Source organism: Gracilinanus agilis, chromosome 2 (genome assembly GCF_016433145.1).
Source record: "Gracilinanus agilis isolate LMUSP501 chromosome 2, AgileGrace, whole genome shotgun sequence".
Taxonomy (NCBI): domain Eukaryota; kingdom Metazoa; phylum Chordata; class Mammalia; order Didelphimorphia; family Didelphidae; genus Gracilinanus; species Gracilinanus agilis.
The window spans coordinates 467,334,282-467,356,993 of record NC_058131.1 but is presented as its reverse complement, the minus strand read 5'-3'; the positions used below and the strand labels follow the sequence as shown (position 1 = coordinate 467,356,993).

At 35.5% G+C, this 22,712-nt stretch overlaps 1 protein-coding gene across 2 annotated transcripts in view; it reads left to right on the top strand.

Annotated features, from left to right (window-relative positions):
* MNAT1 (MNAT1 component of CDK activating kinase) overlaps positions 1–22,712 on the top strand; it is a 341,857-nt gene that overhangs the window by 261,397 nt on the left and 57,748 nt on the right. The gene's annotated exons all lie outside the window — the stretch shown is intronic.

The following is a 22,712-nucleotide window of genomic DNA, read 5'->3' as shown; positions in this document are numbered from 1 at the left end:
GGAAACATAGTTTGTCAAAAGGTATTATGTAGGTCTGGATCAGTGACTTGACAACATTACTGTATGTATCCACGTGACTATAATTACACTAAGGAGTTTGATGTTTTCTGACTGGTGGAAATGTTGCTTTCCATGAAGCAAGCTTATGTCTTTACACTTTTTAAAAGCAAAGAAACAAAACCAAATCATAGATTTTACCAGATGGATTATGTCATTTTGCAAAGCACTTGATCAATCACATCTTTGGCAGCTTTCTAATATTGTAAATTGTAGATCAGTTGCTTTTCTTCATTGAGTGAGGGAGCTCCCACACTAAAAATTCCTTGTACAAATGAAATCATAGATCCAGTTGTTCTTTCTCCTTTTCTCTCTCCTTTTTCTCCCCACCTTTGTAAAAAGTACTCTTGAGTTTATGGTAACATATCTGGACATTTCTAATCCTAAAAGTTAAGCTTTGAAAAATATTTTATCTTATAATTAAAATGTTTAAATGTATTTTGTCTAGGATGCCTCTATAAAAAAAGTGAAAATGCCAGATTTTCAAATAGTCATGATTTGTTGATGGATTGTCTTTTAGGGATATTGTAATTCACTTGCCTTCATAGTTACATCTGAGAAATGTTGAATATCTCATAAGGATTTATATTTAAATGCTGTCAGTGGTATGTTTACCTGCAGGTGATGAACATTTTAAAAAACAGTCTTTCATGTGAACTATCTCACATGAATCCCTGTCATCCTGTAAGACTTAGCTCAAACTTCTCTTGTTTGAGGAGGTTATTACCTCCAGGTGCTAGTGCTTTCCTTATGAAATTTACCTTGTATTGACTTTATAGCTATCTTTTATATATTTACTTACGTAAATGTTGCGACTTATCCATTAGACTGTATATTCCTTCAGGGTAAGGATTCAGTTGTTTTTATAATTACTATGTATTCCTAACCCTAAGAATAGTATTCCTTATATAGTGAGGACTCAAATCCATTTTAATTAATGATTTTAGACATGAATATACAAAACATATAAATACACATGTTGTGGTTGTTATTGTTGTTCAGTTGTTTTTGACTCTGCGACTGGATTGGGGGTTTACTTGGCAAAGATACTGGAGTGGCCTGCTATTTTAGTCTCCACCTAATTTTTGCAGATGAGCAAACTGAGAGAAACATGGGCAAGTGACTTGTCCAGAGTCACCAAAAATAGTAACTTTCTCAGGCTAAATTTGAACTCAGGATGATGAAATTTTCTGATGCTAGGCTCAGGGTTCTCTTCTTTGTACCACCTAGGTGCTCCACAGCATGAATAAGCATATTCAAATATCTGTTAAAAAATCTTCTTTTAAGTTTTGTTAAAGTATTCCTTTCTGTATAAGGCTTGTTAGGCCTTTAACAAAAAGAGTTTTGAAGTTATTCTAAATATACTACACCATTGTATTCAGTTAGCAACTATTAGCAGCAACAGTTTCTAAGAGGAATATTTACAACAAAAAATCAAGTGACATAGCTTGTTACATGCATTAAGTTTTCATAACTAAATAAAACAATGAAGTGATTTCTACTAATGATGGCCATGTGAAAAGTCATAAAAGAGTTCAGCTATTCCACATATATTCCAGAAAAGATCCAAAAAGGAGGGATCATTTTCCACAGTTTTCAAGGAGCCCAATGAGAAATAACATTAAAATCTTCCATCCAGTCTGGAACCGCATAGAAGCATAGCAAAAGGCTAATTCAGAAAGTGATCCTGCCAGAAAGAACCACATAAGGACAGGTAAAGAGGCTAGAAGTCTGCCCTTTTTCTGTCTGGAAAAAGGTCCAGCAGGTTGGAAATTTTGAACTACTCTGACCAGGGATGTTTCAGAAGTGGCAATTCTCCAAGGCAAGGGTTCTTAAAATACTTTCCCCTCTCATAGATAGACACCCTATCCAGGATGTTTTTAAATTTATAAAATAAAATACATAGAATTACAAAGGAAACCTAGCATATTGAAATGTATTTTTCAAAATTTTATAGGGAGTCAGCGGTGTGGCTCAGTGGATTGAGAGACAGGTATAGAGGCTGGAGGTCCTGGTTTCAAATCTGGCCTCAAATACTTCCTAGCTCTGTGACTCTGGGAAAGTCACTTAACTCCCATTGCCTTGCCCAGGGGTCGGCAACCTTTTTGGCCGTGAGAGCCATAAATGCCACATTTTTAAATAAGCCGTACGGTACTCACAGTGTGTGCTCCTGTAACAGCACCTGAAAAAAAAAATTGACTTTATGGCTCCTGCAGAAAGAGCCATATCTGGCCCTCAAAAGAGCCATATATGGCTCAAGAGCCATACATTGTGGACCCCTGGCCTAGCCCTTACTGCTCTTCTGTCCAAAGTTAAGAACCCCTCCTCTAGAATGACCTGAAACCTACCTATGCACTGAGAATAGCCATGCTCGTGGGGTTGTTAACTAATGGCAGGAGAAGCCAGTTGCAGTGGAAGCCGTGGCTAGGTTTTACTCTATTTATGAAATGGGGCTTCACCACCCCACAAATATATGGGAGTGGTAGAGTCTGACTCTTTGACATGGAGTTGCAAATAAAGATCTGAGGCTGAGGATAGGAATAAACTAAAGAAGCCAAACGCCATGAATGGCCAAACCACTATGGTGCTGAAGAGGCAAAACCATAAGAAGGGATAGCCCCATAACTACAAGCAGTTTCAGAAGGATAGAGTGGCTTAGCCACAAGGATTGCAAGAATACTTGGGAAAAATTCAGCAACAGAAAAATGGGAAGGAAGAAATTTAGTATAGAGCAGATGTTGGAAGACTTTATGCATATAACAGACTTCCTAAAAGCAGGAATTGGAACAAACAGAACTGTTAAGTCTGTGAGACAAGAAATATTAGAATAAAGACCAGAGAATGAAAAAAAAAAAGATAATGTAATAATTCCCCCAAACAGCTGACATGTAAGACCACTTAAGGAGAGCTAATTTAAGAATCATTAAAATCATAACCAAACATGTTAGTTTTTATTACACTATATTTCATATTTTATTATATTTCAAAAAATTATAAAAGAAAACTTCCCTGGCCTTTTAGAACTAGAGAAAAAAGTGAAAACTGAGAGAATCTGAAATTTCAAACTGAAAATATTTAGGAATATCCTAACCATAATTCAGAGCTTTAGGTTAAAAAAAGCATATTACAGTGGATAGAAGGAAAGCAAAGAACATTTATTAAACATCATGACTATTAACATTGCTGAGTGCCATTGTAATAAGTGCCTTCTATTATCTTAGTATCCCAGTACCTAGAATGGTGAATGCATTACACTTGGGAAATGCTTAATAAATATTTCCTTAAAAAAAGCACTTGGAAAAAAAGTAATGCATAGGATAAGAAGAAAGACAAAAAATAATCCCCATTCTCAAGAAACTTACATTCTAAAGAGGAAGAAAACATGCAAATAGATATGTATAGATATTATTTAGGCAAGATAAATTAGAATTAAATGTAGAGAGAAGGCACTACTATCATTAAAGGGGACATGGGAAAAGTTTCTTGTGGAAGATAGGATTTTAACTTGATCTGAAGGAAGCCAGGTAAGCCCAGAGGCAGATTAAGAGGGAGAGCAGTCCAGGAATAGAAGACAGCCAGTAAAAATGCCTGGAGCTGGGAGATGAAATATCTCTTAAAAGGAATGACAAGAAGACCATTGCCACAGGATCACAGAGGGGAGTAAGGTATGAGAAGACTAGAAAGGTAGGAAGGATCCAGGTTATGAGAGGCTTTAAAAGCCAATTGAGGATTTTATATTTGAATTTTTATGTGATAGTTTTCCAGTGGAGTTTATTAAACAAGGCAGTGACATGATTATACCTGAAGATCACTGATAGCTGAGTAGAGGATGGCTTATAGTGGGGAGGGATTTGAGACAAGGATATCAGTAAGAAGGCTATTATGATAGTCTAGGAGTGAAGTGATGGGGGGCTGGATCAGGATGAGGGCAATATTAAAGGAAAGAGGGAATATATAAAAAATGATATGAAGATAGAATTGACAAGACATCAGATTGGATATCCAGGGTAAGAGAGAGTAAGGATTTGAGAATAACATTTAGGATGCAAGCCAGAGTGATCATGATATACTTAATGATAATAAGGAAGTTACGAGAAGAGGATTTTTTGGAGAACGATAATGAGTTTAGTTTTAGACCTTAAAATTTAAAATGTGTGTGTGGAACAGTTATTTCTCAGATGAAATTAAAATTATATTTAGTCATATGAAAAATGCTTCAAATCACTATTAATTAGAGAAATGCAAATTAAAACAAGTCTGAGGTACCTACCACCTGTCAGGCTGGCTAATATGACAAAAATGATAAATGATAAAGGTTAGAACGGATACTGGAAAATTGGGACACTAATATACTGTTGGTAGAACTGTGAACTGATAGAACCATTCTGCAGAGCAATTGGAACCATGTCCAAAGGGCCACAAAACTGTGCATATTCTTTGACCCAGCAATACTCCTACAAGGTCTGTATCCCAAAGAAAGCAAAGATAGGGGAAAAAGGCCTTGTACAAAAGTATTTATAGTTGCTCTTTTTGTAGCGGCATAGGATTGGAAACTGAAGTGATGTTCATCACTTGGTGAATGGCTGAACAACTTATGGTAGATGACTGTAATGGAATACTATTGTGCCATAAGAAATGATGAATAAGGGGGCAGCTGGGTAGCTCAGTGGATTGAGAGCCAGGCCTAGAGATGGGAGGTCCTGGGTTCAAATGTGGCCTCAGACACTTCCCAGCTGTGTGACCTTGGGCAAGTCACTTGACCCCCATTGCCTAGCCCATACCACTCTTCTGCCTTGGAGCCAATAAACAGTATTGACTCCAAGAATGAAGATAAGGTTTTAAAAAAAAAAAAGAAATGATGAATATAGGGTAATCACAAAAAAGCCTTGAAAGATATGAAATGATGCAAAGTGAGGTGAACATAACCAGGAGAACATTATATATAGTAAGAGGAATAATGCATAATCAATTGTAAATAACTACAATTTTTGAGTGTCATAAGGGAGGAGAGGTGGAATGACAATAGATTGTGATCAGATAGAAGATATTTAGAATTCTGAACACAGAAATGCAACAAATGTGAATGATAGGAAATTAAGAGTGTGCTAATGTCTCTCTGTAGTTATGGTAGGGTAGAGGAGTCAGTCATGTGAAATTAATAAGCGTAAAAAGGAATTCTTTATTCTTTTTTTAATTTAATGGAGGACCTGGAGGTCCTTTTACCATAGAGATGTGTAGAGATTAACAGCTCACTGTGACAGGAAGTAGGAACAGGAAGCCCCCTGCTGAGTGAGCATCAGTTGCAGGCTGTTAGAAGAGTCAGTTGCTGACAGTTGGTGGGTGAGTTGCTGACAGGACTGGCGGTTGCGGGGAAGTTGGTTGCTGGTAGTGTGGGTTGGTGTTTGGTTGCTGGAATGTGGAGGCAGGCCTGAGCTTACTGAGAGGGCTTTTGGCTTTAGCCTTTAAATGGCTTTTTGCCTCTGGGATCTCTAGAGAGCAGGAGGTCTGTCTCATAGGCAAGGATCTACTGTCAGTTGGCTACTGACAGTTTGGGCTGCTATAGAAAACTGATTGAAGGAGTGAGTGAGTGGTAGCTGGCTATTATTTTAGGGAGTTAAGTAGTTAGTGAATCATTTATAGATAGTGTATGTTAGATAGGCCTGGAGTTTGCCAGGCAAGAAGCTGTCCTCAGAAGGCAGAGGTAGTTATTAGGAATTTTTGGTAGGATTGGGAATTTTAGGTATATTTATGGGGTATAAGATTGATAATCTCTCTTTCCTCTGTTCTATCTTTCTCCTTTACTATAGTCTTTTACTATTATTTTAATTAAACTAAATTATTCATTGTTCAAAGCTGCTAGAAGTTTTCTTTTCCTCTGGCTTACAGGGATAATATTAATTTACAACTCTACTGTATTCTCATTAAAACTTAAATTATTAAAAGCTGCTTTCTTATTTTGTCAAAATCCCTATTTTAACCCATATGTAAGCTAAGAAACTGAGGTTAGGCTATTTGAAGGTATATCTTTAAGTATGCTGATATCCCTCTAGTATGATCACAGGTATGTGGGGATTTGAGAGAAACTGTAAGTATGGCACTTCATTAAAGAAGGTGTAGCTAACAGTCACCAGAATCTCAATTGTTTGATAAATATGAATTGAAGGAACCTGAAACATGGAGAAGGAACCTCAAAGGTGGAGTGATTAGTGGTGATGATGGTGTTAAGGAGAGTATGGAAGTGGCAACTGGGAGCAAGGATTCTCTCATCTCAACCAGTTAGTAAGGCACTTTAAGTAGTATAGTGTTATAGTCATTAATCTGGGATAAGATAGATGTCACCTTGACTGACAGCGGTGGCAGTTGAGAGATTCGGAATGTTCCCAGGTGCTGTGAGCCAGGGGCAAATGTCCGTTAGCCCCACCCTATATATACCCTTTGACAGATACAGTGGAGGAAGTCTCTGGACTCAGAGACTCAGAACTGGAGATCACAGATCTCTGAATTGAGACTTGAGTAACCTCTGTGGATCAATCTGGGCAGAAGGTGGCTGAAGGGTGGTTGAAGAAGAAGAGGGTAGGAAAAGCCTGAACCTATTTCCTTGCTAGACTGTGAGAACTAGTGAACCATCAACACTATTGGTGAGAGAGCTGAGAGAATACAAAGACAATCAATATCTATTTTCAGCAATAGCCTTCCTTATTCTCTGGCTTGGCTGTGGCCAGGTCTGGTCAGAGATAGAGAGAGGGTGAAGACCTCAAGCCTCCACCAGCCTAGCATCCTCCAGTCCTGATTATCATTTAGTTCAATAGTCAATAGAGCAATAGGGTTTCCAATCCCCAATCCTTTACCTTGTTATCATTTTCCTATCAATAGATAAACAGTGTTTAATAGCAAATACCTTCCTGAGTGGTCATTCTTTCTTAGCCCTTAGGAAGGGAGTTCAAATACGCAATCAGATACTAATCATTATCCAAAGCTAATCAGTAGCCCATTACCAATCTATCCACAACCCCAGGTTGGTCCTAGAGAGGTTAACCATTCACCTAACCTTTCAAGGGTCCTCATTTGGGCAGCTGTTAAAGGAATCACTGGCAGGTTAATCAACTAAGCTTGTCAGGGAGAAGGGGATAATTTACAGCAGCAGCCAGGGTGAGAGGAGTAGGTGTTCCTCCCTGCCAACTGCAGTTGAGGAGATCATAGACAGATACACCTCATTATGATTATACATATATCTCCATTACCCTCATTTCTTTTATTTATTTATTTTCTTTTTTATTTTATTTTTTAAACCCTTAACTTCTGTGTATTGACTTATAGGTGGAAGAGTGGTAAGGGTAGGCAATGGGGGTCAAGTGACTTGCCCAGGGTCACACAGCTGGGAAGTGTCTGAGGCTGGATTTGAACCTAGGACCTCCAGTCTCTAGGCCTGGCTCTCAATCCACTGAGCAACCCAGCTACCCCCACCCTCATTTCTTTTAACAATAGTCACTGCTTAAAAATGTTTGGGATATGTTTGTCATCTGGAAGATGTCTAGGTCTAGAGAGCTTAAGAATATGAATAGTCTCAAGAATGGCAATGGTCTAAGATGAAAGTAAGTTTGTTACCTTTGTAGCAATATTCCAGAAAACATAGTAAAAGGCATGGGTAGTTTTAGATGGGAACACTGGGGTATTTGTGTTGAGGGGGATGGGAACAATGGAGCAGTTATTAGAGGACAAAGCATGGAATTTGAAAAAGAGTGTGTTATGGGAGTATGTTAATAATGGATGTTTTAGATCAGGGAGTTAGAACTTTCCAAGTTTCAGGCAGTGTGTGAAGTTCAAAATCTTTTGGTTGAGCTGGAAAACATTACCTAAGCCAATGCAAAGTGGTCTGAGAGTGGAATGGAATTGTCCCATTAGGACAAGAAATCCGAGTTCTTTTCCTCCTTTTAAGGCAGTCAGGGTAACTAATGTATCATTTTTGGAGGCCTGGGGGCCTGTTAGAAAGGCTAGCCTGGGGAAGACTAGAATCTTCTCTGGTTAAGCCTCTTGTGAAGGAACTAGTAGTTCAAGTACTACAGAACCACAGTCAGCATCACACACTGGTCTTTGAGGCAACTGATGCTTATTATACTTGTAATTAAGGAGAGAAATATCTTTGAATATGTTACCAAAGGCAAAATAAAAAGGGCTCAGTATCAAGAATAACTTATCCTACCAGAGTAAGTATAATTCTAAAAGGAAAGAGGAAGGATTTTTAGTAGAGTCTAGATATAGATTTCATTCTTGATGAAAAATGCCTGAGCTAATAAATAAAATCTAAAAATGCAAATATTGATAAGAGATCGAGACCTCCACAAAGATTATATACATTTGAGAAATTTAATTGGAGTAAATATTGAAGAAATGCTTATGTTTTAATAAAGAGTGATAAAAGTATTTCTTCAGATCTCAATTGTCTTCATGGTCCAAAAAATGAGTTAAAAAAGACAAACATAGGGTATAGCCATAGTTTCACTCCATTTTGAGTGTTTAAAGGGAAGAAAGAATAGAAGGAGAAAGAAATACATTCAGGAAAAAATCACAAAGGGGAAGAATTTATTGCTTCCTATAATTGGAGTGGTGAGAACATTATAAACATGAAAAGTGGTGGAAGTAGCTGAAATCTCATAAATATAATCCTTATCTAAACTGGGAAAAGGAAGATCAAACACATTAACAAACATTATATAAATAATGTAGAAATACATTGTTCAACTTGGAAACATACAGAAATGAGGATACAGAGTAGATTTTAAAAGGGAGTAGAAGGTCAGCAAGGAAATGAACATAAGTAAATCAAACTTTACCTTTGTTTGGTAAAAGGGAATTGAAAGAAAAGAAAGTAGAAAAATCATCTTTTTTTTCTGAGCAAACTAAAGATAGAAGGGGCGGTCAAGTTGGAGCAGATTATTTCAATTATCATTTGCTAGTATTGATCAAATTCCCTGTCTTTTGTCACTTTTTTTTATGGTAAATAGGCATGAGGGGAGGTTAATTCAGAAAAGGGAAGAAAAAATGTAATTGGATATGATTCAGGCATATCTACAATTAGAAAACATAAACTTGAATATGAATGGGCAGAACTTCTTCCTTAAGTGAAAGTGGGTAATCAGAAAAGTTTAATAAGTCAAACATATTCTTCATGTGAAATATAATTTAAAAAATAAGATAATTCATACTGTAGTACTTAGGAAGAACTTCCTATGTCTTAGGTGATCTAAAAACAAAACCAGGATATCAATTATGATTTTAGCCAAGGAAAGGGTAAAAATAGACATGGTTAAAAAAAGACAACTAGGAAAACTACAATATCTTTAAAGATATATAATATGTATTGTATTAATACAAATATTTAACATCAGTCACATTGTAGCGTAACTTTTAAATACTTAAAAACAATTGAATTACTGGAAGAAATTATTAGTTGGTGTTCCAGTTGTGCCCCTTTCAGTCAGGGGCAAATCTGATAAAGACCAAAAAGAAAGAAGGAAGGAAATAAGTATTTATTAAATGCCTAATAGGTTCCAGGCACTTTACAATTATTGTCTCACTTAAATCTTCGTAACAACCCATGAAGATAAATGTTATTTTTCCCATTTTGTAATTGAGGAAGCTGAGGCAGAGACGGCTAGAAACTTGGATCCAAGTCTTGCCTCTGACACATGTGTTTCCTTGGACAGTTCACTTAACTTCTCACTGCTCTGGGAACTCTCTAAAACTATAAATTGCAGAGAAGGTATTTACCTTTATTATTAGGAGTTATGTCATCCAGGATTTCCTTGAATCACAAGACTATTTCCTATTCTGTTCCTATATGACATCAAGAATTATTCTCCTGAAGTGGATGTGGTCAAAGGATATCCCTGCTAATAAAAAAGGAAAAAGAAAAAGAAGTTAAGTAAAATTCATCAGTTGATTGAACTGTGGGAGGTTGAATGCATTTGTTTTGAATATGCACTCTTACACTGAAGGGAACTGCCTCCTAATTGGCTTGTGCCTAGCAATCATTGGTCTTGTTCTCTTTTCCTTTTATCCACAAATTATTGTAATTTAAAAGTTGGTTAGGTTTATAAGATCCATTGGAGAGACTAGTCTTCCAAGATCTAGGGGGGGTGGGAGCGGGGAGAGATGTGTAATTGGTTTAAATCTTGTGCCTTTGAACTACATTTCCCTGGGGCCCACTGACTTCCTGTTGTTATGATGTAGACAGGGTATAGATTGGGTGGTCTTCCATGGCTAGCTTTTTTTCCTTCCTATGGTGGGCGGCTTGCATCTGGTAACTTAGACTGTTTGAACAGGTAGATTAGCCATGGGAACTTGCTTTTATTTTGTTACCTTTTTATTCCTTTACTCCTAGTGACTACTAACAAATCTTTTAAAAACACAATATTTGAAGTTATTATTATATATTAATATTAATTTTTGTACTGTCCTTGAAAGAATGTGGTATTTCAGACCTGTAATTACTTTAGTCAACAAGCAAAGGAAGATGTAGTTTCTCATTTCTTCTTCAGGACATGTTTTGCAACTGTAATTATACAATGTCTAGTTTTCTTTTTGTAGATGTTGTGGTCTTGCTCATTTCACTCTGCTTCAGTTTTTCTTATGAGATCTTTCACATTTTCTTCTATTTTTTCATTCTTTTGATTTCGATTGTTTTTTGATGAATCCTGGAGACATTAGCTTCTACTTGCCCAATTCTGATTTTTACGGCATAATTTTCTTGAGTTAGCTTTTGTGCTTTTCCATTTGGCCAATTCTTTTTTTTTTTTTTAAGAGGTTTTTTTTTCCTCAGTGAAGTTTTGTACTTCTTTTCCCATCTGGTCAGTTCTGCCTTTTAAAGAAATCCTTCTTTTCAGTGCAGTTTTTCATTTTCCTTTTTCCATTTGGCTAATTCTAGTTTTAAAGGAGTTCTTCTCTTCTTTGGATTTTTGTGCCCCTTTTTACCAATTGTCCTTGGCTGTTTTTTAAGATATTGATTTCTTCAGTATTTTTTTTGTGCTTCCTTAATCAAGTTGTTGACTCTTTTTTTCATGATTTTCTTAGATTTCATTTCTTTTCCTAATTTTTCTTCTACCTCTCTTATTTGATTTTTGAAATCCTTTTTGAGCTCCTCTATTAATTCTCTTTTGAGCTTAAGAGCAATTCCCATTTTTCTGAGAGGTTTTGGATGCAGTAGTATTGACTTCATTGTCTTCTTCTGTGTTTAGTTTCTTTTTTTGTAGTTTGCTCATTTTCCAGTATTTTTATTTTCATCTGTGTCTGAGACCCCTGAAAGCCTTTTCTGCTGATTCAGCTGCCCCCAAGACGTGTTGCCAGGGTGGTACCTGCTTTTGCTTGCTGCTTTGTGCTCCACTTCTACTCCGGTGTACTAGATCTTTCATATTGGCCTTCTAAATTGTTTTGGGCTGAAAAATTATTTTACCCTGTCTTTTTTGTGGGTTGTACTGCTGCAGAATTTGTTTTGAGGCATTATATCATAATTTTATGGTGGTTAATTTGGTAGAGATTAGGTTGGTCTGTGACTTTCTGTGTCATCTTGACTCCCTGCGTAGTTGATAGTAAATTCCCTGAGCTCAGATAATGAAATGTACTTCCTCCATCATGATAAAGATAAGGGGGACTATTAGGATAGAGCAGTGATGAGGAAACTATGGCCTGCAGGTCAGATGCGCCCCTTGAATGTTCTATGGGCTGTGAGACATTATTCCTAATCTGATGAATACAATGAGTAGGATACAACACAATGAAACTTCCAAAGAGTTGCCTTAGAAACAGACTGACAGATGAGCATTTCCTTTCCTTTGGCCCCCTCTTTAAAAAGTTTGCTCATCACTGGATTGATTATGGTGTTAGTTGTAGTTAGCTTAGTGGATATTTTTCCTTAAATGTTTTTCTATTTTTAAGGTAAGACTTCAGTCTAGAGGGATGTGAGACAAAAGATACTAGTAACAGTTATTTACAAAAATAAAGAAGATTGCTTCAGAAAATATTTTTTTAAAACAATAGGTACTCTTTATCCTTTTTTATCTATTACCTTGTCCCAATATTGTCATTGCAGGTTAGTTTGCTAAAAGTTCAAGTGATAAAAAAATGTATTCTAGGGGGCAGCTGGGTAGCTCAGTGGATTGAGAGTCAGGCCTAGAGACGGGAGGTCCTAGGTTCAAATCAGACCTCAGACACTTCCCATCTGTGTGACCCTGGGCAAGTCACTTGACCCCCATTGCACTCTTCCACCTAGGAGCCAATACACAGAAGTTAAGAGTTTAAAAAAAAATTAAAAAAAAATGTATTCTAACCTGATTTCTTACACAGTTGTATGACTTAGTTTAGAAACGTAGGAAGTTAGGGCCATACTGTTCTTTTTGATGTCTGTGTTCATACTAAATTGTGACTAATTCTTGGATTTTAATTTTTTAAAATCATTTTCTTGGATAAGATAGCACTTGATTTCAATGATTTTTGATGATATGGTGCTAAGAAAACTTGAATTTGTCTTCCTTAAAAATCTCTGATAACACAAAGAAGCCTTTTTCGTGGCTAAAAGGCTCATTTCATCAGGCTACTCCCAAGCTTCACGTGTGTGGAATAAATCTATGAACTGAGAAACTCCCACTTTGGTAGTGTTTTTGTTGTTGTTATTGTTTTTTTTTTTGTCTCCCAGAGGGAACATGTGGCCATTTTATTATTGAACTTAAGGAAAAGAAAACTTAAAATTCAGCAACAAAGGAGAAAAATTGGCTGCTCCTTTAACTTAACATGAAAACCTTCCTAACTTTTGAGAGGTAGTTAAACTTGAAGTAAGGTATAATCTCCACTTGCTTTTCTGGACAAAAGATTAAGTGTTCAGCCAGTTAAAAAAAGTTTGAATTTTTGTGAAAGTCTATACAATTATAACTAACCCCAAGGAAAAAAACCAAACAAACCCTGCCAGAGCTGTTACTATAATTCCAGAAAACAGAAATCTAAAAAGATAAAAAAAAATTTCTGATAACAGGATAAAACATACATTGCCTTATAATTATTATGGTAAATAAAACCTCTTGGAGCAGATAAAGAAATATGATTATCACATTTGGGGTGGTTATCCTAAATTAAGGGTAATCAGGTGGTGCCAGTGGATCAAATGCTAGATCTGGATTTAAGAAGGCCTGAGTTTAAATCTGGCCTCAGATACTAGTTGTGAGATCCTGGGTAAGTCACATAACTCTTTTTTTTTTTTTTTTTTTTTTAACCCTTGTACTTCGATGTATTGTCTCATAGGTGGAAGATTGGTAAGGGTGGGCAATGGGGGTCAAGTGACTTGCCCAGGGTCACACAGCTGGGAAGTGTCTGAGGCCTGGCTCTCAATCCACTGAGCTACCCAGCTGCCCCCCACATAACTCTTTTTTGCTTCAGTTTCCTTATCTGTAAAATGAGCTGGAGAAGGCAAAATATTCCTATAGCTTTGTCAAGAAAACTCCATATTGGGATCATGAAGATTCAAAAATGACTGAAATGATCAAACAATCAATTGTAAATGAATGTAATATATGATTATATTTCAAGCTATATTACATGACTCACTAGAGGTGCTTTGCAGTGTTGAGCTAAACATTATGTAAACATGTTTAAATAATTTTGTGCCACTGGGAGATAGCATTGGGATTATTTAATTGTTAATTGAAATTCCCTAGACTTTTAGAAGTTACCACAGGAAAGTCTCATTCATTATAAATGTGAGATTATCTTTTTAATAATCAGCTTGCTTGCTTATCAGAATTTTACTGGCTTTTATTCACAAAAGAGGTAATCTAATTACTGATATGAATCACACATATTTAGGGTACAGTTTAATTTATCTATTCCAACTATTTACTTAAATATAGCTGTTATTTTATTTAGGTGTGAACAGTTCAGTAATATGAGCTATTCACTTAATTTATTAGCTAGAGTGTTTGTTACCTAAATATACAATTTTTATTTCTGAATACCTCCATCAATAAAAAAGATAAAGAACAGATGAATTTGGTGTGCAAGTATGAAAAAATTGAAAACCACAAATTCAGAACTCCCAATTAAACACCAAAATAGATATACTGAAAAATCCAAAAAGAAGTTAACAAAGAACAATTTATTATTTAAGAATTTATTTGTGTAGTCATTATTAAAATTTGAACTCATTTTGAAAAGAAATAATAAAATATCTACAGTAGATCATTAGCTTATTAACTAGATTAATGAAAAAAAAGAAAGCCATATTGCCATTACTAAAAGTGAGAAAAGTGTATTCAAAATTGAAAGAAATGATATGAATGTGTTCTTGATACCTAAAAAAAGGAGTCAAAACAGAGAAAGAAAACTCTCTCTCTCTCTCTCTCTCTCTCTCTCTCTCTCTCTCTCTCTCTCTCTCTCTCTCTCTCTATCTATCTATATATATATATATGCATGTATACACACACACCTAGTGAATATCAGTACAAAAATTTCAAATAAACTAATAGTAAGACTACAGCAATTATCACAAAGAATATAAATTATGCCCATGCTGGATTTATGCTACAAATGCACTGATAATGATTTGCTAGTAGGAAAACTATAAATATAACTAACCATATTAATGGCAAGAACTACAAAAATCTTGTTTATATCAGTCTGTGATAATTAGATTAAGTCTCACTACCCATCTTTAGATTTAATCACCAAAGGTGAGAGCACCTCCAATTCTGGGAGGTCCCTAACCCATGTGTGCTAGGGTAGGTGACAAATCAGAATCAACTGACTGCCCCCTAGGCAGTACTATGAGAAGTGTCTGTTGTGATTGGACACGAAAACTAGGAGAAGAGGCACAGGAAGTGATGCATAAGTGGCCCCTTTAAAAGGAGAAGGTCTTCTGCTGGAGAGGGTCTTCTAGTTTTCCTGGTTTATGGAAGAGTGTTGGCTGGTATGCTGAGACCTTGGTGAGACTGCTTTCAGTATCTTCTTTAGAAGTTCACGTGGTGAGTTTAAAGACTGAATCTTCCTGAACTTCTCTTAAGGAACTTCCCTTTAATAGACTCTGTGTTGCTTCATTCACCTCTGGGCCTCTGGCCCTCTCATTCCCAGTTGAGGGTTATTTAGCTCTACCTGCATTAATTAGTGGATCGTAGTAATTTACCTACTGTGTTAGAGTCTTATTTCCTTATTTCCTCTCTCTCTTTTCAATTGTAAATAAACTTTCATAAAAGTCAATTTTGACTTGAGATTATTCTTAATTGAGGATTGATAATTGTTCAATCCTCTGGTGACCATCTTTTAATATATTTGACCAAAAAAACCCTTTTTAACCCCTTACAAGTCAGTTAGTAAAGAAAAAGTTTTGGCAAGATACAACACCCATTTTTATTAAACATTAGAAAGCACAGCAATAAATAATATGATAAGTAATATTTATCTAAAACCAGCATTAGCTAAAGTGGGGAAAAGCTAGAAGTGTTTTCTGTAAAATCAGGGGTAAAGCACAGATGATAAGTTTCACCATTGTTAATTCAATACCAGATGAGGACTTCTTGTTATAGCAATAAGACAAGCAAAAGAAATTGAAGTAATATGCATAAGCAAAGAGGAAACAACATTATTACTTTTTTGCAGATAATCTGATGGCTTACTTGGAGAACTCTACAGAGTGAAGTAAAAAAAAAAACTAAATAAAAGAATTGATAATCTCAGTCAAATTGTGAAAGTTGCAAGTTATTAAATATCCCCATCAAAATCATTAGTATTTCTGAATTTTAACAGTAAAATCCAGCCAGAGGAAACAATAGAAAGAGTGTTACAGTATTTGAGATTTTATTTGCCAAAACACACACAGGTACTATTTGAACAAAATTACACAACGTTCTTTAAACAAATAAAGAATTCTCTTAGTTGCTTAATAAATGTTTACTTATTACCTTCATTGTGCCATATCAACCTCTTAAAGTACCTTTCTTTGTCTTTTTTTCTTTTTTAATCAAACTCCTTGGGGGAAAAAAGGTATTTTTATTGCTTTTATGATCTTTCTCACTCATTCTCCAACTCTTTTATTCTAGTTTTTACTTTTATCATTATAGTGAAAATTGCCAAATCTGATGTTATTTTCTTAGTCCTTAATCTCATCATTTTATAAATATCTGCCATATTTAGCCCAAAATCTACCTCCACTGTTCTTAACAAGATGTCAAATATACACCACATTCATTTATTATACCAGGGGATTTTGATGAAATTGTGGATGGTGCATGCCTTTTCCCCTGTCCCCTATACTTTTAAATTCTTACTTTCTCTCTTAGTGGCTCTGAGATAGAAGAGTGTAAGAACTCGGCAATTGGGGTTAAGAAACTTGCCCAAAGTTACACATTTAGGAAGTGTCCGAGGCTGGATTTAAATTCATGTCCTCCCAAATCATTGTGCCACCTAGCTGCCACCTGTTCTCACCAATAGCTGCTGAATGCAAGCATAGGAAGTCTTCCAACATAAGTAAATTCTTGTTTACTGTCTGATTGACCTTTCTGACTGTAAATTATAAATTTATGTTATCAAACTCCAAATGGGTCCTCATGTGAAGCAGCACAATAGTATTCCTCATTAAATGATACCCTATCTCAATTTCCTGCAAAAACATTCCAAATATTTTTCATCTTGAAGACTCCTTTCTATCTTCACTCTTTTCTCTGAGAAACTTTTGCTTAGAAAATTGATACCATTTAATGTTAACTTTCTCCTTTCATGCAACCTTCTTTCCCCATTCTTCCCTTCTCAGACTGCTCCACAATCATTTTTTACTTTCTCCTCTTTCTCCTTGTTTGTCAAAGAGGTTCCCCTCATCTATGTGAAAACTAATACATCTGTGTTTGTATTTCACATTATTCTATCTTTTTTCAAATTTTTATTTGTTAATTTATTTGTCTTTTGGTTGCATTAGTATTTTCAGGTATTGCCTTCCTCATCTCTCTGCACTAGAAAAGTCATCATTATGTGTGTGGGAACTATACATTTATAAAACTATGTTTCGCATGTTTCTCTTTATCAGTTTTTTCTTTGGAGGTGGACATTTCATAAGTTACTTTTCAAACAACATTTTTGTTTCTGTATGTAATGGTTCTCTTGGTTCTGCTCATTTCACTCTTCATTATTTCATGTAGGACTTCACATAGTTTTAAAAAAGTAACCTAGATTCATAATTTCTTATGTTGCAGTAGTATTCCATCACAATCAACATGCCACAACTTTTTCAGCCATTCCCCAATTGATGGGTATCTCAATTTTTAGTTCTTTGTCACCATAAAGAGTATTTCTATAAATATTTTAGAACATACACATTCTTTTCCCTTTTCCCTGATCACCTTGGAAACACATATTGCTGGGTCTGTTTTTTTTTTTAATTGTCATACAAAACACATTTCCATATTGGTCATTGTTATAAGAGCAAACCCATATATAACCAAAACCCCAAAATAAAATCATAAATCCACTGATGTGAAAGGTGATTCCAATAGTTCTTTCTCTGGAGATTGATAGCATTCCTTGCCCTTCACAATTGTCTTAGATTATTGCCGAGAGTAGCCAAGTTTTCACAGATAGTCATCATACAGTGTTGCTGTTACTGTGTACAATGTCCTCCCAGTTTTGCTTATTTCACCTTACATCAGTTCCTACAGATCTTTCAAGCTTTTTCAGTTTTTATTTGAATTTTTTGTTTTAATAACAAATTTCCACATAAGTTTCCCAAAGTTATATAATCCATATTGTTTCTCTGCTTTCTTCCTTCCACCTTCCTGGAGCTGACAAGAAATTCAATCTGGGTTATACATGTATTTTCATACTATACATATTTCCATATTATTTATTTTTGTAAGTGAATTTTCCAGCTTTTTCTGAAATTTATCTTGCCTATCATTTCTTTTAGCATATTATGGATTTAAGTTTTATAACTCTCTAGGCATAATTTGAGATTTTTTTCCTCAAATGGTTGAATCAGTTCACAGTTCTGCCAATAGAATGTCTGTGTCTATTTTTCCATATCTCCTTCAACATTTGTCATTTTGCCCTGTTATCATTGTAGCCAAGCTGATTGGTGATCTTATACGCTTTTTACTTCTGAAACGATAAATCCATAATCATTCCCCTGTGGCCCATAATGCAATCTTTGTAATCTGCTTAGTTTTACACACACACACACACACACACACACACACACACACACACACACACACACACACACACACACACACACATTGAGGAGGTAACCCAACAATTTAAACATTTTACTAGATTTTAAGGCTTTACGATAAATATTTAGTTTGGAAATGAGAGACCTTTCGTGTATTCTTTGAAACTGTATTATATTTTTATGTTGAAGAATATGGTGCTTTTAAGCAAAAAAAAATATAGTAAATGATAAAATACTTTAAAATCAAATATTACTTTCATTAATATGTTACAGATTCAGTAAAGTAACTTTTTAAGTGAAATATAACAGTGTTGTAGTTAGTTATTTAGAATCTTCCTGTTCCTAAAATCTCTCTGGGAAGTTTTTCCCTCCCTTTTAGTTTCATGCAATATACCCCTTCCCCCACCCTCACCGGGCCAAGAGTCTTTGTTCTTACTTTGCTTAAGCTACAACAATAGATTAGTTCTTTTCTTCTTGACATTCAATCATTCTTATTTTTGAAGTTGAATAAAAAAGTTTTAAATTATATTTTTGTTAGTTTTAATTTTTAATTTTCATCTTAGATGGAAAACTTTTGCATATTTTGTTTTAGTGTTGAGGTCTAATAGGAAACATATGTTTAGTTCTGGCACTTTCTTTTAATTTAATATTTATAGTTTCCATCCTACTATTTGGATTAACTTTTAAAGGATGCTAGCTAGCCGTGATGAGCAGTACTTTAATTGTTTTTCTGAGTTATTCTGAATTGGGGTGATGCATCTACTTGGGATATATTTAGTAGAGGTAATATTTGGTAAAAGAAAAGAAACTATAAAAAAATTATCTAGTTAACTATTGATCAGAAAAGAGTTGCTCATTGGATTTCCTTTCAAGATTGGTTTTTTCTTGTTTTTTTCTTCCTTTCAAGATTAGTTTTTTCTTTTTTCTTTCTTTCTTTTTCTGTGGTCACAGATTGTATCCTTAAGCCTGGTTAGCTATGCTGCATTTTTATATAAATTTGGATGGCTTAGGAGATATCCACTTCAACTGACTGTTAAAGTGACTTAAAGTCCATGCCCTACTGCTAGTAAGTTATTAATGCCATTTTATTAATAAAAATTGTAATAAAGAAATAAGAAGGGGTTAAATGAGGCTTTCATTAGGGGGCAGGGTGGTATCAGCTGAGTCTACTGGGCAGGGAGACTTTAACTTCAGTATAGGTTGATTTGGATCAGCCAGGGTTGTGTGAGCCTGGGCTCAGATGTTTCAGTCAGTCTCCCTGTTGTCTCTAAGGTCCTTGAGGTAAGGAATGAGATGCCCCTCCAGGTAAGAAATTGAAAGCCAACAGGAAGTGAACTTTTTTCACTTCCTGAGCAAGATGGATGCCCGTTTTAGCCCCTCAGGAAACAAGGGAAGGCTATCTTTCCTGCTTCAGCCCTGGCCTCAGTTCATGGGATAAATGAATCAACAGAAACTCTTTGAATAAAGGTCAAGGGGTTTATTAAATGTAAGGTTAAGCTGAGGGAAGAGGGTTAAGGTCTGGGAAACTCGTGCTAAAGGGTGAAGGTCAGTGCTGGTAGAGGGTCTCAGAAGGTAGGGTCAGGCTGAGGGAAACAGCTCCTCAGCCAGGGATAAACTTCACAGCCCTGATGTAGAGTGATCTAGCAAGTTAACAAATGAGGGTGATGGCTTGGTTTAGGGGTGTCCCTGCTTGCCCAAGTAAACTAATTTCCTACGTTCTCCTCCCACCAAATTCTCTCCTCCCAGGGCCTAAGGGGAAGATGCAGGGGATAGCAGGATGTCTAGGTCAGGTCAAGAAAATCAGAACCCCACAGTTACTTCTCCAGGGATATTTATAGTCCCAGCTCCAACAGTTTTGCTGTGAGACAAGGGCCAGGCTGGGTCAACATTCCCTTTCCCTAACTGCCAGGATTGCTTCAGGCGATTTTGCAAATGCAAGAGATTCTTGCAGCAATCCTGCATTACAAAATATATAAGCAACATGTGATTATTTAATTTCCTTTTCCTTAAACTATACTCTATTTTTCTTTTATGTCACTGTATACTTGCCTACTTTTAAAGAATTCAGAATGTCCCACAATGATCACATCTTGATATTTCTTTATGATAGAATGAGATATTTTCCATGTTCTAACAATGTTTTCTGCAGATATTTTGAAATAAGGGCATTTAATATTATTTTGCTTTAATGATGTGATTAAATCACTAGTTTCACAAATATCTACAGTCCTGTAGTTTATGATATTATTTAAGAGTTAAAGAATTATAAGGATGTTGAGTACCAAGTCCTGAGCTTCACTCTCTCTTTCCTACCCATAATTTTAAGAGATTTTTGAACTTGCTGGTTCTTATAGCATCCATTAGTTATTTGTGGGGAGATATGGCCTAGCAACACTCAATAGCTGTCAGAATTACAGCCATAATGCTCCATCTACTCCCTCACCCCTCATTAAGTGACTGACCATGGGAAAGATACTAAATTTACTGGGAATTTGTAACTCAGTAGGTACCTGGGTATTTGACATGTATTACTTTTCACAGGGAAATAAAAGAACAAGTTTAACTGATTTCCTTTCACTATCTTTATCTATTCTTTCCTCCTTTCTTACTGTCTCAGTGGATGATATGTCTCCTTATATTTCTTTTTTTTAAACATTTATTAATATTCATTTTTTAGTAAAGTTAACATGGTTACATGATTCATGCTCCTACTTTCCTCTTCACCCCTCGCCCTCCCCTCTGCATCAATTCCTGGAGGTCTTTCCAGTTCACATGGAATTCCTCCAGTTTATTATTCCTTTGAGCATAATGGTAATACATCACCAGCATATACTACAATTTGTTCAGCCATTCCCCAATTGAAGGACATACCCTCTTTTTCCAGTTTTTTGCCACCACAAAAAGCACAGCTATAAATATTTTCGTACAAGTCTGTTTATCTATGATCTCTTTGGGGTACAACCCCAACAATGGTATGGCTGGATCAAAGGGCAGGCATTCTTTTATAGCCCTTTGAGCATAGTTCCAAATTGTCACCCAGAATGGTTGGATCAGTTCACAACTCCACCAGCAATGCATTAATGTCCTAATTTTGCCACATCCCCTCCAGCATTCATTACTCTCCCCTTCTTTCATTTTAGCTAATCTGCTAGGGGTGAGGTGATACCTCAGAGTTGTTTTGATTTGCATTTCTCTAATTATTAGAGATTTAGAATACTTTCTCATGTGCTTATTGATACTTTTGATTTCTTTACCTGAAAATTGCCTATTCATGTCTCTTGCCCATTGATCAATTGGGGAATGGCTTGATTTTTTATACAGTTGATTTAACTCGTATATTTGAGTAATTAGACCTCGTCAGAGTTTTTTCTTATAAAGATTTTTTCCCAATTTGTTGTTTCCCTTCTGATTTTGGCTGCATTGTTTTTGTTTGTACAAAAGCTTTTTAGTTTAATATAATGAAAACCATTTGTTTTACATTTTGTAATTTTCTCTAACTCTTGCTTGGTTTTAAAATCTTTCCTTTCCCAGAGATCTGACAAGTATACTATTCTGTTTTCACTTAACTTATTTATAGTTTCCCTCTTTATATTCAAGTCATTCACCCATTCTGAATTTATCTTGGTGTAGGGTGTGAGATTATGATCTAAACCTAATCTCTCCCATATTATTTTCCAAATTTCCCAGCAGTTTTTGTCAAATAGTGGATTCATGTCCCAAAAGTTGGGCTCTTTGGGTTTATCATACACTGTCTTGCTGATGTCACTTACCCCAAGTCTATTCCACTGATCCTCCCTTCTGTCTCTTAGCCAGTACCATATTGTTTTGATGACCGCTGCTTTATAGTACAGTTTAATATATGGTACCGCTAGGCCCCCTTCCTTCACATTTTTTTCCATTATTTCCCTTGATATTCTTGATCTTTTGTTATTCCAAATGAACTTTTTTATAGTTTTTCCTAATTCTGTAAAAAGATTTTTTGGTAGTTTGATAGGTATGGCGCTAAATAGGTAAATTAATTTGGGTAGAATGGTCATTTTTATTATGTTAGCTCATCCTACCCATGAGCAATCAGTGTTTTTCCAATTGTTTAGATCTATAGTTTTATTTGTTTGGAAAGTATTTTGTAGTTGATTTCATATAATTGCTGTGTTTGTTTTGGTAGGTAGATTCCTAAGTATTTTATATTGTCTAGGGTGATTTTAAATGGTGTTTCCCTTTCTACCTCTTGCTGCTGTGATGTGTTGGAAACATATAGAAATGCTGACGATTTATGTGCATTTATTTTGTATCCTGCAACTTTACTAAAGTTGTTGATTATTTCTACAAGCTTCTTAGTTGATTCTCTAGGATTTTTTAAGTAGAACATCATATCATCTGCAAAGAGTGATAGCTTAGTCTCCTCGTTGCCTATTTTGATACCTTAAATTTCTTTTTGTTCTCTAATTGCTTCTACTAGTGT